The following is a 14,437-nucleotide window of genomic DNA, read 5'->3' as shown; positions in this document are numbered from 1 at the left end:
CGAGCCGAGCCCAGCCGCTTGGAGCTTTTCGCAGCTTTTTTTTTTTCTTTGGGCGCACTTTGCAAGCAAGTTTTCGGCCACTTTTCTGATGCTGGAGGGGCTTCACCGCTGCCTTATTTTTCCCTCCGGGCGCACTTTGGAAGCAGCTTATGGATGTTCAGAGTTTCAAGTGATTTAAACTAAAAGTTCAGTTCGAAATTTCCAAAGTCGAAATCCAAATTCAAGCCAAAGGTCATTTTTAGAAAATCAGTCCACTTTAAATACAGTCTTTTTTCTCCTCCGTTTCCAATTTAGACTTTTAATAAGTTTTTGAAGAGGCCGAGGTTTTTGGTTTTTGTAACAAAGTTTTAGTTCTGGGCCTTGGCCAGAGGTGGTGCAAGCTTTCACCTGTCTTGTTTTAATGGCCTTTGAACCCCCAGATGGGGTGTCGGCCATTTTTAAAAATGGTTGCACGTGGCCCAGGGTTTTGGGCTCAGTGCACCCGACAAGAGCCAAAATTAAACTGAAAAGCAGAAATGTTACCATTGTTGCTGGTTTCTTGGGTCCAGGATTCAGGTCAAAGTTCGGAGCGCCAGATGTTGTGTTAAATAAATAACGATGGGGCTGGATGGTGGAGGATGCCATCCAGCCCACGTGGCTCTGCAACCTCCATGCAGTCGGCGAGTCCCAGGCCCAGGTGAAATCACTCACTCACAGTCAGGCGTCAGGAAGAATTATCTTTATTCAAGCCCTATCCACCACGTATGCGTGGCCTATCTCATAACCTTTTTTTTTTTTCCTATAACTGCCTCAGTGGTTGCTCTAGGTATTAAACTATTAATAACAGTGTCAGTCTTATTGGTGTCTTTTTTTTTAATTTTTTTTTTATTTAAACACCTTGATTACATACATGATTGTGGTCATAACCTTTTAAGCACTAGTTATTCTTGGCCCTGCATCTAAACTCCTTTCAGCCATCTTTCCTTTGGGCTCCATGCGGCCCCATGATCCAAAAGCCAGGGAGCCGAGCCGGGCCAAGAGAGGAACGGCCAAAGGGCAAAGAGCCAAAAGGGGAAGGGCCCGAATTCCCTTGGTCCCAGCCTTATCTACCTTTTTCCAAACCCCTCCCAGGAATGGGAGGGGCTTGCAGGTAAAGTTACACCTACTATCCGGTTTCCAAGACCCCTCCCAGAAATGGGAGGGTCTAGGGTCTCAAATGGGTACACCCACAGAAAGAATAGAAAAACTTGGGGCCAGAGGAGTAGCACAGTGGATAAGATATTTATCATGAATGCACTAGAACTTAGGTTCTAATCCCAGCATCCCATATGATTCCTCAAGTCTACCAGGAGTGATTTCTGAATGCCAAGCCAGGAATGACCACTGAGTGCCACCAGGTGTGGCCCCAAAATTAAAAAAAAGTAAAGTAAGGTGTTGCAAGTCAGCCCCTGAAGAGGTTGACTGATGGAGGGATGGAGGATGAAGTCTTTCCCCTTTAGCTCGAAGCACGCGTCTGCCACCCTGTCTAGCCGACGGTTCTGAGGTGAAACGGTGGGTAAACTGCTCACAGACAGTCAGGCTTGTGGAAATATTAGCTTTATTCGGTGGACAAGACTGAAGTCCAAAGCCTTAGCATTAGTTCCTGCCAAAAGCCTCTCGCCTTCCACAGACCCTTGTTTTTATACCCCAGAATCAGGTACCACCCAATGGTGGGATCAGATACCACCCAATGGTGGAAGAGAATCAGGTACTACCCTAGGGTGGAGGCAAAATGCCAGGTCACATCCTACGGTAGGGCACAAGGGTCAGTAACATAATAGTCCCCTAAAATATTTACATACACAACAGTAAGGATAGATAGAAAGAAAGAAGAACAAATGTAGCTTTGAGTTCACTTACTTGTGCACATCTATCAATCTGAAGTGGATATACCCACAAAGCAAAATAATAAATAGGAAGTCAGAGATTAAATGCAAAGAGAACCAATTAAATCATAGAACAACATATAAGATAAATTCTAAAGAAGGGAGTAGTTAAAGCATCAAATATACAGAAACAATGACATTTCTCAAAGAATTGCTCCATATCAGGTCCTAGACTATTCTCCTTTTGTATAGTTTGAGGTTAAAAAGTAGGAACATGAAGAACTTCCCTAAATTCCACATGAGCTTTTTCTGATCCCTAAGAAAAGCACTTCTTAAAGAGCTTCCCATCTATCTTTGCTTTAGAAATTGGTTCTTACTAATGAACTTCATCCCATTTCTGTAACTGGCTGTGATCACCATTGCACTTGGGCCAGCCTTCATCCCATTTCTTAATCTTGTTAGATAAATTCTACCAAATTTAATGATCACTTTGTTGTTTGGAAGGTCTAATTAATATTATTTGTCAGGGCCAGAGAGATAGCATGGAGGTAAGGCATTTGCCTTGCACGCAGACGGTGGTTCGAATCCTGGCATTCCATATGGACCCCGTGCCTGCCAGGAGTGATTTCTGAGCATAGAGCCAGGAGGAACCCCTGAGCGCTGCCAGGTGTGACCCAAAAAGAAAAAAAATCATTTGTCAATGAGATACTACTCCTAAGAGCCTTCCTAGAAAAATGATTTTAAGCCTAATTAATAATAGACTATATAATAATAAATTTAATTTAATAAATTTCATAATAATAATAAATCATGCCCCAAACTTAGGTTCTTATCCCCAACCTTACTACTAATGTCCAATAATTACTATAACATGGCTATAAACAAAATGTTACCATGATAAACACATCTGTGAATTTGGTCACTGTACAAAGAAAGTGAACTGAAGGTTTTCCAACCCCCTCAGAGGACCTGAGAGGTATCCTGACATATTGAAATCTTCTAAATTAATATTATATCTTCTCTGAATCAGTCATTTTTCTCCTTTATTTAAACATCTTGATTACATATATGATTGTGATTAGGTTTCAGTCATGTAAAGAACACCCCCTTCACCAGTGCAACATTCCCACCACCAATGTCCCAAATCTCCCTCCATACCACCTCACTCCCACCTGTACTCCAGACAGGCTTTCCAGTTCCCTCATTCATTCACATGATTGTGGTAGTTCTCTGTGTAGTTATTTCTATAACTGCACTCACCACTCTTTGTGGTGAGCTTCATGAAGTGAGCTGGAAGTTCCAGCCCTCCTCTCATTGTCTCTGAGGATTGTTGCAAAAATGACTTTTATTTTTCTTAAAACCCATAGATGAGTGAGACTATTCTGCGTCTCTCTCTCTCTCCCTCTGACTTATTTCACTCAGCATGATAGATTCCATGTACATCCATGTATAGGAAAATTTCATGACTTCATCTCTCCTGACAGCTGCATAATATTCCATTGTGTATATGTACCACAGTTTCTTTAGCCATTCGTCTGTTGAAGGGCATCTTGGTTGTTTCCAGAGCCTGGCTATTGTGAATAGTACTGCAATAAACATAGATGTGAGGAAGGGGTTTTTGTATTGTATTCTTGTGTTCTTAGGGTTTATCCCTGGGAGTGGAATAATACCTGCACAAATGGAAAACTAGGCTATACCCTCCCAGATTCTCTGAGTTATAATTTTTGGGGATCTTTATTTTAAAAATCCTTCACATGTAGGACATAGCTCACAGGGTTGGAGCCAATATCTTGTATGCAGAGATTCTGAGTTCAATCCTAAACTCTATATGATTCCTTGAGCACTGCAGATAGTGGCCCCCTGAAATACCAGGCCTGAGTAACATAGCATTGCTGAACCTGTGAAATGTAGGCCTGCACAACCAGACCAATTCTGTGAGATGTCCTTGATTCCTAAAGCACTTCTTTGAAGGTGCAAAACTATAAACAAAAAGCTGAAGTAGCAAAAATAACCAGTTGATGCTGATGGTAAGTAATGAATGAGAAATATTGTTTGATTAGAAAGGAGTTCAGACTTGGGAATCAAATCTGTTGTACTGTCCTCTGATTTTCCTAGTTTATATGAACTATAGAGTAGATAATCCAAAAGTTCTATAACAAGAAGATGAAACATAAAGTTAAAGTGAAATAAAATCTTTCGCATGCCCAACACAAGGAAAGGTGTTAGTTCTCTTTTCTACAGAAGACTCCATTTTCTCCTAAGACATGACTTGAAGTCACCCAAGAAGTAGAAAGAACATCACTCCTACCACCAACAATTCTGTCAGTAATTTCTCTACACCCCAGGCTTTTTTCTGCTATCAATTTTCCACTGCAAAGTTGAACTTTGTTCTTTTTCAGAAAAGGATTTATAGTCAAAGTATTTCAGGTTCCTCTGGAAATCATCATGCTTGGCACATAGTAGGAATTCATAAATATTCACTGAGTGAATGCAATCTTTTATTTCCAGACAGATTTGATCTTAACATTCATGTTTCAATTTAATCCATCACTCCATTTCAGTCCCATTACTCCAATTTGGAGTTAACTCCCAGTCTAAGAAATCAATCCAACATATCAGCAAATCTGTTTCATTTTTAGACAGGTCCAAACAAAATCCCTTTCTTCATTTAAGATATCTATATATTCTCTTTTCCGATGACCAACAGCTCTTGACGAATTAGAATTTAACTTAAATTTAACCCTTAGGTCCTCAAATCATCTTGATATAAGCTAGCAAGCTAACTTTTTTATTCTTTGTGCAAACTTCACAGTTGTGAAGAAGTAAACATGCACCAGGCTGCATTTGAGAAGAAAACCACTTCTATGAATTATGAGATGAAAGGACAAGGAAGCCTGAGAAAGGAAAGGGAGAAGTGGGACTGACCAAGGGGAAAAGCAAAGCAGTTTTTATCCAGCTGTTTCCATTGCATTTGACCCAAGTTGCAAATTTACCTTCTGAACACGAAGGCTGACTGACTTGTTCCCTCTCTTGAGATTCAGATCGGAGAACCAATTTCTCCTCACAGCTTGTCAGAAGGGGATGGAAAACCCAGCTGCTCTTTGCAGTAAAGCCTGAAAACCTTGCTTTACCTTTGGGAGAAAGGGGTGGAGTCCGACATAATAGGAGTTAACTCCAAATGTGCTGGAGGCTTCAGATCCTACTTCTGGCATTCAAGCCTTCGAAGGCACAAAGAAACTTGTCTTCAGCCTCACAGCTGCCAGCTGCTGGCTATGCACAAGTGACTATATGTGAGTCTATGTGTATGTGTGAGCTTACATATAAATGATCTGCCACACTTGAGCTGCTACTATCCTAATATCTATCAAGAAATAGAAACCCCAATTTTTTTTCTGCTAAAACCCACAAAGACAGCCATATATGCTAATGGACTCATGTGACTAATTGTTATTAGAAAAACGTTTGCTTAACTGATTAAGACAGAGCAGGAGAGATAGTACAGGGTTATAGGGGTGTTTGCCTTGCACACGGCAGATTAGGGTTTCAATCCCAGAGATCCTTCACGGTGCCCCCAGCACTGTCAGATAAACGCTGAGTGCAGAGCCGAGCCGGGAGTAACACAAGCATCAGTACGTCTAGCCCCAAAAACAAAAAATGGAAAAGTATCACAAAATACATTTTCCCAAAAACATATGAGTTGTCTGTTGGGATTAATTCCATAGTACAATATATGGCTTCATCATAGAAATTTTCAATTGAAACACCCAAAATCATTGGTGATGGGAATGTTGCACTGTTGAAGGGGGTGTTCTTTACATGACTGAACCCAACTAGAATCATATTTGTATTGAAGGTGTTTAAATAAAGATAAAAAATGGAAAAAACACTCAAAATCACACACTAAAGAGGCTAAATAATTGCTTTAAATTTTTTATTTTAGCTTAAGTAATATTGTTACAATAGTGTCAACATCTAAGTTATTGATGTACCATGTACTGCACTTCACAATCAAATTGCACATGACCACTATCTTATGTCATCTCTTGTCTTCATTCCTCCCAATGTTAGTTTTGTAGTCACATATATATGCATTAGTATCTCTTGCTACTTTTTATCACCAATTCTGATGCATTATTATTCTGCCCCAACATATTAAGTAATCACATATCCTACTTATTATGTCACATATCCCACTTATTAAGAAGGAGGAGTGAATCTTAGGTAGAGGGGAGTCTGGAATTTTGCTGTGTATTATCCACGTAATTTTCAATGTTTTTAATTTAGTCATTTTTAAATGGACAAACCTATTTATGTTTGGGTTTCAAGTATACAATCTCTCCATAAACAAATCTCTTCACCAGTGCCCCCTTCCCTCCTCCAAAACTCCCCCAACCTCATTTACCCCACACTTACCAGTATACTTCTCAAGAGGAAATTTTGTATGCATATTTTTGTACTGTGGTTGATGGACTGTTACTGATAGGGTTTCATCCTTAACAGTTTACCACCTTTCAAATTTTACTAATCTCCTATTTGGGGTCTCTCTATGGATTACTGCTTTTATAATCTATGACCTTGCTTGGGTAGGAATGAGGGGAAAGCTCTTCAATCTTAAGCCATGTGGATTAATGAGCAACTGCCTCCAATCTTAGGACATGTTCCATTAATCTCCACAAAGCATGTCCTATCATATATTATGTGTGTCTCAACAGATTTCAATTAGGCATGCACAGATTAGCTGACCTTACTATTTCCTCAAGGTGAGTGCAGTCTCTCCCGGTAAAGGACAATGGACTTGCTGTATTGAGCAGATAATTTTGAATCTTAAAAAGTAACAGCTGAAAATAACACTGAACATGCTTTCTTTTTTTTATTTAGGACATTTTGTCCTATGCTGCCTCAGAATAAAAGTATGTAAATGGAAGACAGTGAAATGAAGCAGCTGTTAAGATATTTGCCTTGCATTTGAACTCCAGTTCACCTGTCGTTCCATGTTGCCCAAGATACTAAGGTATGAGCTCTATGAACCATCCTATGTGTTCCCCCAAACAAAAAATAACAGTAATATCATAACCATGTGTTTATAAACAGCTTAAATTTTTATTAATTCATCTGTAGTTGTCAACACTATAGAATTTCAAGCTTTCTAACTCTATTTTACATATAAGCCTTACCATACCAACTTTGTGTGTTCCACGTGTCTTCTTACCCTTTTCATCTAGTACCACCACCATAATTTGCCAAGTTTAAGTGTTAGTTTAAAAAAAAAGGGGGGGAGGGCGAAGAAATGGCACAGCAGTAGGGCGTTTGCCTTGCATGTAGAAGGACTGTGGTTGGAATCCCGGCATCCCATATGGTCCCCAAGCCAGGAATGATTTCTGAGCACATAGCCAGGAGCCAGGAGCACATAACCCCTGAGCATCACAAGGCCTGGCCCAAAACCAAAAGCCAAAAAAACAAAACAAAAATAAGTGTTAATTTTGTTTTTTTGCCAGATTGCTTTAGTTGTGAAATGAAATAATTTAATAAACACAGATTCATCTTTCTAAATGGAAAAGTAGCATATTATACAGTACATATACTAGAATTACTTTTTTTAAGTTTTTATTAGTAGTTGGGTAAAACATGTTCACAAAGTGGAAATATTTATGCTTTGGGTAAAAAAATACTGCTACATTTAACACCACTTAATTGCCAAAGATTCTCTGGCACTGTCCTTATGTTACTGCTATTCTTCTCTGTACCTACCCTCTCTACAACCACTGCTTGGTTTCTTAAGTAATGTTAAAAGAGGCCAAGGGCTGTTTAACACGGTCTTAAAACATTCCCTTCCTTTGGGACAGGAGTCCAAGGATATCGATCATTGATGTGTTAAGAAAGGAAAAAACTAATATCTAAGCCAGAGTCAACAATAAAATCAAGAGACCCAAACTTCTACAACCAAAATAAAAAGCAGGCCTGTTATCCTGGAAAGCTGGGAGCAGTGGGTGATTGCATGGATGGACTTTAGAGCACTGGTGGAGGGAGATAGACACTGGAGGTGGGATTGGTCGTGAAACATTATATGTCTGAGTCCTAACTATGAATAGCATTGTAAATCACAAGGGTTTAAACACAAATAAACATTATCTTCCTTTGTTTCTTTAATATTCCATAGGCGAGTGAGAGCATCTGGCCATTTAGCCTCCTTCTGACATAGTTTGCTCATCTTACCATCCTGTAGCATAATTCATGTTGAATCAAAATGCAAGATTTCATTTTTATGACTCTTCTATTGTGTATGTATACCACAACTTCTTTATCACACATCTGCTGTATATTTATATCATATCCACACTATCTTTTATTTTTCTTATATATCATAAATGAGTGAGATTATTCTATATCTATCCCTCTCCCCTCTGACTCATTTCAGCCAGCCTATACCCTCCATTCCCATCCATGTATAAGCAAATTTCATAACTTCATTTTTCCTACCTAATTGCTGCATAATATTCCATTGTTAGATATACCCACAATTTCTTTAGCTACTCCTCTGTTCCCAGGCACTTGGGTTGTTTCTAGAGTCTGGCTATTGTAAAAGTGCTGTAAATAGCATAGACATGCAGATGGCATTTTTGTATTGTTTATTTGTGTTCCTAGTGTACATCCCTAGTAGTGGTCCATTAATATGGATCATATTGAAGCTCAATTCCCATTTTTTGCCAAATATTCATATTGCTTTCCAAAAAGGCTGGACAAGTTGGCAATTCTCACCAACAGTCAGAAAGAGTCCCTTTCTTCCCACATCCAGGCCAGCACTGATTGTTCTTGCTCTTTATGATGTGTGAGAGGTCTCTGTGGTGTGAGATGCTACCTCATTGTGTCATTGATTTGCATCTCCCTGGTGATTAGCTGATGTGGAGAATTTTTTCATGTGTCTCTTGTTATTAATATCCAGAGACAATAGAGAAAAAGTACAGGAAGACCAGTCCATGGTAGGAATCTTGACACAAGTAGTGGAGCAGTGCACTTAAGGTAGAAAAGGGACCACTATGACGATGATAATTGAAACTGATCACTCGGGTTCATAATTGGATGAAGTTTAAGTGATATGAATGGGATCCCTTCATTAACAATAATGCGAATGACAGTATCTACAGTAGGAAAAATAAGAAAGAGAGGATCAAGATGCCTGCCCAAGAAGAAATTAGGGACACTGGTGGTGGGAAACGTTCATGAGTGATGCACATTGTAAGACTGAAACTCAATCATGGACAACTTTGTAATGATGGCTTTAATTTAAAAACTTAAAAAAAGATTATTTACATATATTTATTATTGTAAATAACACTATAATTAACAAAGTTATGTCTTTATATTTTGAATATTTTTGTGTGTTTTTGAAATAGATAGTAAAGAACCACTGTTTATTTGTTGTTTTTTTTTTTGACCCAGCCATCTGTGAATGGACATTTAGTTTGATTTTAGATATGGGCTACCATGAATAATGCTACTGTGACTATTGGTGTTGTAAATATTCTTTCAAATTAGTGTTTTAGGTATGGGTCAATTTTCACTTTCGTACATGTGGTTCCAAAGGTCTGGCAGAGACAACTGTAACGGAATGGGGCTTCTGGAAACACAAGGAAAGACGTTATCCTAGGTGCCATCCCAGGTTCAGTGCAAAGACCAAGACCACCAACTACAGAAGATGGATTAAAATGACACTGAGGGAACGAAACTTCTAGAACCACAAAGACTGACCTTCATCATAAGTCCCATCCCTGGAACATGTGCAGATACTGAGATCGATAGATACAGAGGTCCTGATTGTATTACCTAGGACGGAACAGAAGTCTTTCCAATACAACACAAAAACACCACCGGGAGAGTAAAGAACCTGGAACAGAGGCTAATAGTTGATCCCGTGACAATATACTCAAGGGCGGAGAAATACCCCATATCTCTTAGGCCAAGTGAATTCCTTTTGGAATGACCCCAATATTACTGTGCCAGGGCAGAAGGGAAAGAAACAAAACACAATAATATTTATTTATCTTTTTATATATATTATTTTTATCTTCATTTATTATCATTATTATTATATTTATACTATTATTTTGGTTGATTTTTGTGTTTTGGTGTGGTTATTGAAGCTGGTTGCCCCCCATTTACCACTTTTTTCTTTTCTTTTCTTTTCTTTTCTTTCTTATTCTTTTCTTCCTTTTCTTTTCTTTTCTTTTCTTTTCTTTTCTTTTCTTTTCTTTTCTTTTCTTTTCTTTTCTTTCATTATATGCTCTGCCATGTTTCTTATCTCAAGACTTGGCGATTTTTTATTATTTTGTTTTGTTTTTGTTTTGTGTTTTTGTTTTTGTTGTTGTGGTTGCTTAGCGTTATTGTTTGGAGTCTCACTGGATATTTGACACTTCTTTTTGAACATGGTGAAGTGTTTCACCTTTTTCTCCTTCATCTCTCTAACTGAGGATGAGACCCTCTAGAAGAATTCCGCTTATTTTCTGCATATTAGACCCTTAGCCCAGTTTACTACTATTCCCTTCTTCAAACAAAACCACGTAACTTGAACTAGCTAGTCCTGCCCCCCAGTTAGAGGGGGAAATAAGGGAGGCACCAGGACCAAACAGGTGCAAGACTACTAAGTATTAGGCTAGATACAGAGGGAACAACATATTCTGGCAGCCCTAGGGGTGAGGGAAGAGCATATGGGAGGCAGGACAAAAACGGAGTTGTAGGGAGGACAAATTGGTGATGGAAATCCCCCCTGATTTTATGTAAATATGTACCTAAAATATTATTGTCAACAATATGTAAGCCATTATGATCAAAATAAAAATTAAATTAAAAAAATTAGTGTTTTATATACTTTTAAGAAATGACTAAGAATGGTAGTCCAGAATAAGTAATACATTACTTATTCCATCAATAATGTACCTAGGCCAGTACTTTGCTTTCAGCCTTCTTGATGTCCATGATTTTATTGTTTTCACTATTATGAGGGAATGCTTCATTGTGGTTTTAATCTGGGCTTTTAAATTTGTATTTTCCTAATGACAAAAGATGATAAACTTGTTTCATGCATCTGTCAATCATTTGTGTGTCTTCTTTGGAGAAATGTCTATTCGGGGTTATTGTATTGTTTTAAATCTTTTACATCAACAAAAGAGTGAATGTCAATCTATATATCATAAAACATTTCTCTTTGTTTAGTGACTACACCTATCCTATGTGGAGTTTATGACTATTTGAAGTTCTAAGAAAAATTTATTTATTTATTTATTTTTGGTTTTTTGGGCCACACCCGTTTGATGCTCAGGGGTTACTCCTGGCTACGTGCTCAGAAATTGCCCCTGGCTTGGGGAGACCATATGGGATGCCAGGGGATTGAACTGTGGTCCTTTCCTTGGCTAGCGCTTGCAAGGCAGACACCTTACCTCTAGCGCCACCTTGCTGGCCCCAGAAAAATTTATTTTAATAATTTTATTTAAACACCATGGTTAAAAGATTATTAAAAATACAGCTGTTTTTTTCACATACATAGATGTTCATGATTGAGTTTCAGTCATACAATGTACAACACTCTAAACACAGTCCACATTTACCATTACCAATGTCCCACCTCCACCTGCAGTCATTATTTTCTCTTTCTTGCTGTCTCTATCACTTTCTTTCTTCCTTTCTTTCTTCCTTTCTTTCTTCCTTTCTTTCTTTCTTCCTTCCTTCCTTCCTTCCTTCCTTCCTTCCTTCCTTCCTTCCTTCCTTCCTTCCTTCCTTTCCTTCCTTCCTTCCTTCCTTCCTTCCTTCCTTTCTTTCTTTCTTTCTTTCTTTCTTTCTTTCTTTCTTTCTTTCTTTCTTTCTTTCTTTCTTTCTTTCTTTCTTTCTTTCTTTCTTTCTCTCATCCTGTCATTTTCCCAATTAGACACTGATATTTACAATATTGTTATTGAAAGGATAGCAAGCATATTAATTTTTCTCCTTTCAGCACTCAATTCTTGCCCAGAGTGATAATTTCCAGGTGTTGTTGTCAAATGGACCCTTCTCCACCCTAACTGAACTTCCCTCTATTTGTGGCAAGCATCCTATCATAGTCTGCTCTGCCTGTCCCTCACCGGGATATTATTATTATATTATTTTTATATACCACAAATGAGTGTAATCATTCTATGTCTACCATTCTACATCTGACTCATTTTATTTAGTATAATATACCATTCATGGATAAAAATTATTTTATGACTTCAATATTAAGAAAATTAATAGCTACATAGTATTCCATTGTGTAGATGAATCAGTTTCTTTAGCCAGTCATATGTTCTTGGGCACTTGGATTGTTGCCATATTCTGGCTATTGTAAATGGTCCTGTGATAAACATAGAGATTTAGAGGTCTTTGTTGGCTAAGAGGGTGTATTTCTAGTAGTGGTACTGCTAGGTAATATGGAAGCTCAATTTCTAATTGTATTTTAAGAATATTCACATTTTGATCCATCTACATTACTACCAGCAGTGAGTGAGAGTCCCTTTCTCCCCTCACCCATGCCATCACTGGCTTTAGTACTTTGTGATGTGTTACATTCTCTGTGATGAGAGATGGTATTTCATTGGGGATTTTTTGTTTGTTTTATTTTGTTTGGTTGGTTGGGTTTTGGTTTTTAGACCACACCCAGTGGTACTCAGGGGTCACTCCTGGCTCTGTGCTCAGAAATTGCCCCTGGCAGGCTCAGGGGACCATATGGAATGCCGGAATTCGAACTGGTGTTTTCCCACTGTTGGCCGTGTGCACAGCAAGTGCCCTGCCACTCTGCTATCGCTCCGGCCCTATATATCATTGTTTTCTTTGTATATCCCTGATGATTAATGATGCGGAAACTTTCTTCTTGTTTCTTCGGCCATCTGTATTTCTTCTTTGAGGAAAGTCTGTTCATAAGAAAAATTCATTTTACTTAACTTTGTATTCCCTTTTCCCTTTCCTCTTAGTTGACTTAAGAGGAAAAACATTAAACCTAAATATACACTAAATAAAAATATAATTTAGGGGTCAGAACGATAACAGAACTGTAAAGCATTTGCTTTGCACATGGCCAATCCAGGACAGACCTTGGTTCGATCCTTGAAGTCCCATATGGTCCCCCATGCCAGGAGCAATTTCTGAGCGCATAGCCAGGAGTGACCTCTGAGCTTCACAGGGTGTGGCCCAAAAAGCCAAAAATAAACTAATTTATTAGGTACTACTTTATTTACTATTATTAAATTAACAGTTGATAGAAAAACAGGCATTTGCATCTAGTGGTTTGATGATATTTTCCTATTTAAAAATGCACTTCAGAAGCACAGCCCCATCCAAAGGGACGTAACCAGAGTGGCAACCCAGCTCCATTGTAGCAACTGACCACTGAAAGAGCAGCTAAGCAGGTGAGAACGACCTGCCAAAAGAGAAGAAACTAGAGAGGTAACTCAGTTCTGCCCCTACACTCTTGAACTAGCAACAGAGCAGCTGAACAGGTGAGTGCAGCACTGCCCAAGGGAATGAAACAAGATGAGAGTATAGTCACTTCAATCCGGGATGACACATTTCATAATATTTATAAAGCAGCACACTGCTGACCCTAGGTGATCAAGCTAAACCTACAGATCAGTGTTGTGAGTCACCTAGCCCCTACAAGTGGCAGAAGTGCAAGGAAACCCCACCACCCTGGAAGACCCAACAAGATCTATGTAATGAGAAGAAAATGGCTACTCTGCTCTGCTCCATGATAGCACAGATAATACACAGATAGCACAGATAGAGTCAATGAACCCCGACACAAAAGTAGAGAACACTATATAGCAAAGGGCAAAATAATGTCAAATACTAGAACTAAGGACTGGCTGATAGGAAAGTGGGTAGGATACTTGCCTTACATATGTGATACTGGGTTCAATTCCTATCACCACATATGCTTTCCCAAGTCCTACCAGGAGGCACCCTTGAACACAGAGTCAGAAGTAAGCCCTGTGCTATGCCACATTTGTCTCCAAAACAAAAATTAAATATTAGAACTAAGAACAGGAGCGACCCTGATAAACTTACACGTTTAAAGTATGGATAAATAAACAAGGATGTGTAAAGGAGAAAATATTCATCAGCTTTGTTCTTACCATCTTGTTTCCTACTACTCCAGCCGCTCGATAATGGCTCAGGAAGGACATTTTGGGTAGCAGGGACAGAGTAGTTAAAATTCTTCCTGAGTTAGTGTTTTATCAACCAGTCAGTCATTACTTATTGGTCACTATGTATAAGTTGTGATAAATCAAGATCACTCAGAAGTGCAGCTGTATTTCCAGTTTGTTAAACAAGTCTTTCATTTTTAATGAGTTTAAAAGGTCCATTCTGTAGCTGAGGTTTGCTGTACTTGGCAAAGTGCCAACGCTGATACCACTTAATTCATCTTTGCATTTGGAGAATTTGAAAGACTGACCAGAAGGCTGAAAGTAGATTCAAACACATTGCATTTGACTTTCAAGCAGTTTCCTGTGTCTTTTTCCTTTACTCTTGTGGGATATCACAATCTAAATTAAAACTGAGGTTATCACACCGCAAGAAACTTTCTATTTACC

Source organism: Suncus etruscus, chromosome X (assembly GCF_024139225.1).
Source record: "Suncus etruscus isolate mSunEtr1 chromosome X, mSunEtr1.pri.cur, whole genome shotgun sequence".
NCBI classification, from domain to species: Eukaryota; Metazoa; Chordata; class Mammalia; order Eulipotyphla; family Soricidae; genus Suncus; species Suncus etruscus.
Note: the sequence above shows the minus strand (reverse complement) of the source record.